This window comes from Hypanus sabinus, unplaced genomic scaffold, assembly GCF_030144855.1.
Source record: "Hypanus sabinus isolate sHypSab1 unplaced genomic scaffold, sHypSab1.hap1 scaffold_1568, whole genome shotgun sequence".
Taxonomy (NCBI): Eukaryota; Metazoa; Chordata; class Chondrichthyes; order Myliobatiformes; family Dasyatidae; genus Hypanus; species Hypanus sabinus.
This window is the reverse complement of record NW_026779646.1, coordinates 41,231-45,963: the sequence shown is the minus strand read 5'-3', so window position 1 is coordinate 45,963 and position 4,733 is coordinate 41,231. Positions and strand designations below refer to the sequence as shown.

The 4,733-nt window shown below is 45.0% G+C and overlaps 1 non-coding gene across 1 annotated transcript; it reads left to right on the top strand.

The window, feature by feature from the left end:
• The first annotated feature begins 1,008 nt into the window (after window positions 1–1,008).
• On the top strand, window positions 1,009–1,122 carry trnal-caa (transfer RNA leucine (anticodon CAA)). Its single transcript has 2 exons — window positions 1,009–1,046; window positions 1,077–1,122. It is a non-coding gene; the product is annotated as a tRNA-Leu (tRNA).
• The last annotated feature ends 3,611 nt before the right edge of the window (window positions 1,123–4,733 follow it).

Genomic DNA, 4,733 nt, shown 5'->3' with positions numbered 1-4,733 from the left:
ACACAAACCGCATCCAGATGTGTCTGATGGTGATGGCCATATTGATAGTCTGCTTGCCTCTTTAAATCCATTCCTCTTCCTGACTGTCCCACAGTTCCCTGTGGCCTGCACCGTGGGTGCATCTACCACTCTTTCTATCCTAGTCCATCACGCCATAGGGAGGATTGTTACAAGCGGCAGCTGTGTGCTCTTCTCGCAGGTGTGGTCAGCAGGAACTCCGGAGGTCTCCCCGCCTTCCACATCGCGCGAGTAGCCTTCCACTTAGACGGTGGCCGCCCCCTTGTCCCTGTCTTACTTTAATGTGTTCTGTGCCTTTAACACTGGGTCAGATAACCTGAGCGAATACGTTCTCTAAAGCGTCCCATCTCTCAGAAAGGCCGCTGCTCTGACGTCCAAAAGACCCTGTTTCCGTCTCCTCTCTCAGATTAAACATTGACCTACAAGCCTGAAAAACATTCTGACTGTCATAACTCGTCCATGTTGGAATGATGAAACAGACACAGTAGACCGAACGGCCTTTCCGCACGATGTCTCATTTTCCTGTGAACCTTGTCACATCTTCACTTTGTTCCAAACTGATCAGATAATTGGGCCTTATAGTTTATTTACCAACATCCATCTGTAAAGCAGCCTTGCCCGGTATCATTGAACCTGCTGCGTTCAGTTTCTGTTGACGTTGTTGCGATCAACTCCCACCCAGTTTTCAGATTCAGTCCTGTATATAAAAGTTTATTTCTCCGCTTCCCTAAATGTGAAAGCGCTGAGTCTTCCAAGCGTTCTCATCCATCCCAACAAACGTCCTTCCTCAATTCTTGCCGAGACGCGTCTCACGAGTCTTCGAATTGTAATATTTTACAGCTTTACTTTCCACAGAAGCTGCCTAACCTGAGCAAACTGTAACACTTTCGCTTTCATTTCCGATTGACAGGATGATATATGTGTTTGTGTGGATATGATGTTTCTTACAAATCAGGCATTTATTCCGTTCTCAAACACACGTCAGAAGTTGTCAGGGTGGCCGAGTGGTCTAAGGTGCCAGACTCAAGGAATGAAAGTCCTTCCGACAAACGGGAGTGTTCTGGTCTCCATCCGGGGGCGTGGCTTCGAATCCCACTCCTGACAAAATTTATCTTTAAGCGTTCAATCGAGATGACGTTATTTCTGTAAAGAAGACCTGGGTTGTTGAGGTGGATTCGAAAAACTGTTGGAGGATAAGATTATGTTTTTGACACTGTTCATCACATTCCAATAGATCACCGTATACCGAATTCTGGGTCAGTGATTTATTCAGAAAAAAAGTTCACGGTGATGCATCTCGGCCCGAAACGCCGACTGCTTACGCTTTTCCACAGATGCTGCCTGGTCTGCTGAGCTCTTCCTGGCATACTCAGCTGTTCAATATAGAAATGTTTTTGAAGCGAAATCATTGGTTGTCAGATTATTTAATGGATGGGCACGTGAGCGTAAATTATCACCTGTTGATCAAAGGTCTGATTGCAGATGGATAGTAACTGGTGGTGATGCGAGTCCTTAGGCTCTTGTACCATCTACCCGATGGCAGCAGCGCAAAAAGAGCATGGCAGGATAGTGACGACCTCTGACGGTGGATGTTGTTTTCCGATTACATCTTTTTATGTGGATCTGCTTAATGTTTGGGAGTGCATTTCCCGTGATGAACTGAGCCGAATTCACTAAATTGTTAAAGATTTCCCTTTAGAGGTACGGCATTTCCATACCACGTCTTGATGCAGACAGACAATAGACTCTCTCCGACACATCTATGGAAGCTCATCAAGGTTTTTGATCTCATGCCGCAGTCCCATAAGAAAGCAAAGGATACAGTCATACCAACAATTTAAAGTTACAGACGCGCCCTGCCTCTGATCCTCCAAGGAAAACAAGCTCAAGAACCTTTGGTTTTCCCTCTGCTGAAGACAACAATCACTCCTTGGTCTTGCCGACATAGCGGGATAGTGTGTTGGCATCCCTTGTTTAAAACGATCCCCTCTTACTTGAAATGTATGCCCTAAGAAATAAATGGCGATAAATTTTGCGCGCTCCATCATTATCTATGCCTGAAAATCTAAGAATCGTATATCAGATTCCCCCTCACCTCTGGTGCTCCAGAGAAAAATAAAAAAGAACAAGTTTGACTAAACTCTCTTTATTGCACAAACAGTCTAATTCAGGTAGCATCTTGGTGATGCTCTTCCGCACACTCTCCGAATCCTCGTCATCCTTTCTCTGGAGGATGGCCTGAACGGGCTGCAGCTCAATTCCAGTGCTGTGATGCTGTACGCTCTGATTCCGCACATGTTCGGCAACCTGAGAAAATGCATCAGGTCCATGTTCATTCAAAATCCCAGGATATAGAGTGTGTTTGCATGTATACCATCTCAACAAAGCAGTCATTCCGACTACTCAGAAATACAGCTGTCTATCTGGCATGTGGACAGAGTACTGCAGGGGAATTCAGGGTGGCCGACTGGTCGAAGGCGCCAGACGTAAGGCGGCAAAGTCGCTTCCTAGTAAACGCGAGTGTTCTGGTCTCAATCTGAAGGCTTGGGTACGAATCCCACTCCAGAAAAATACTCTGTTTTTCACGTGCTGTTTTTCTAATGCAATCACTGTAATTTTACTGTGCGACCAAAGTGTGAACTATGCGGGAGCATGAGAAAGAAGCTATTAAGATAAAGATCTTGTTTTAGTCACAAAAGGGAACTGAACAACGGGTCATATTACACGGGATTCGGGCTGCGGAGTTTGATGAGAAAGTGGCCTCGTTGAGGAGTGTCTGTGTCACCTTCTCAGCCGTGGCTGCTTGTTGGACAGAATGACATCGGGGCCATTCAGACACGTTGTTGGTCTCGATATTGAAACGGCATTTTACATCCTCGTTCTTAAGCGTACATTTGGCGTGGAGCACAGTAACGTGCGTTTAACACCTTTTGGGATTTGGGAATATCGGATTAATCATTCCGGACCGGATTATATTCATTTTTTGTAGGTTAACAGGCCACTCTTCCTTGTTTTGCAATACAGATGTTTTAAATCGTATAGCACGGAAAATATCCTTCGGCCCAATTGGATCGGAGTTCAGAGTAGAAAGTAAATTTTGCATCACAGCATATCTATATACATATATCAGAATGTACAATGAGATTCACTTCCCCGCGGGCAACAAAGAAACAGAATTAAATCCATGAAGGACCGCACTGACGGCCAAAACACTCAATATGTGTAACAAAACAAACTGTACAACGTCAAGCGAAAGAATAACGATAATAGCAATATTAATTGCTATTTTACGTAATAATCCAGGTCCAGTGCGAGTTTGTTCAGATATGACCTCTCTCAAGGACAACCAGATAGAACTATAGAACAATAGAACATTACAGAACAGAAACAAGTATTTTGGTCCTTCTTGGCTGTGCCGAACCATTTTTCTACCTAGTCCCACTGGCCTGCACCTGGACCATATCCATTCAAACCCCTCTCATCCATATACCTGCCCAAGTTTTTCATGAATATCAAAAGTGAGCCCGCATTCACCACTTCATCTGGCAGCTCATTCCACACTCCCACAACTTCCTGCGTGAAGAAGACCCCCTGTAAACTTTCCATCTTCACCGTTAATCTATGAACTCTGATTTTTTTCTCTCCCCTAGCCTCAGTGTTGGCGTAAGGCCTGGTGAACAAGGCATCGGACTAGTAACCTGAGCCTCACCTGAGGCGACGTGTTTGTGTCCTTGAGCAAGGCACTTAACAACACATTGCTCTGCTTCGTCACCGGTGCCAAGCTGCATGGGTCCGATTGCCCTTCTCTTAGACAACATCGGTGGCATGGAGAGGGAAAGGCCTGCAGCTTGGGAACTGCTGGTCACCCATACAAACCTGCCCAGGCCTGCGTTCTGGAAATAAACATCCTTGCGCAAATCCATGGTCTCATGAGAATGACAGATGCATATTTGCCTCAGTTGGAAAAAGTCTGCTTGCGTTCACTCTATCTATCCACCTCTATCAAATCACCTCTCATTCTCCTACGCTCCAGGGAATAAAGTACTAACCTTTTCAACCTTTCTCTGTAACTCAGTTTTCCAAGTTCCGGCAACATCATTGTAAAATATCTCTCCACTCTTTCAAACTTATTAATACTTTTCCTGTAATTAGGTGACCGGACCTGCACACACTGCTCCAGATTCGATCTCAGCAATGTCTTGCACAACCTCACCATTACATTCCAACTCTTATATTCAATACTTTGATTTATAAAGGCCAATGTACCAAAAGCGTTGTTTGTAACCCTATCTACGTGCGAAACCACTTTTAGGGAATTATGTACCTGAACTCTCAGATCCTTTTGTTCTACTGCACTCCTCAGTGCCCGACCATTTACCTTGTCTGTTCTATCTTTGTTTGAGCTTCCGAAGTGCAATACCTCACACTTGTCTGCATTAAACTCCATCTGCCATTTTTCAGCCCATTCCTCTAACAGGTCCAAATCCCTCTGAAAGCTTTGAAAACATTCCTCCCTGTCCACTGCACCTCCAATCTTTGTAGCATCAGCAAATTTGCTGATCCAATTTGCCACATTATCATCCAGATCATTGATATAGATGACAAGTAACAATGGACCCAGCACTGATCCCTGTGGCACACCACTAGTCCCAGGCCTTCCCACAGGGAAGCAATCCTCCACTACCACTCTCTGACTTCTCCCATTGAGCCAATGT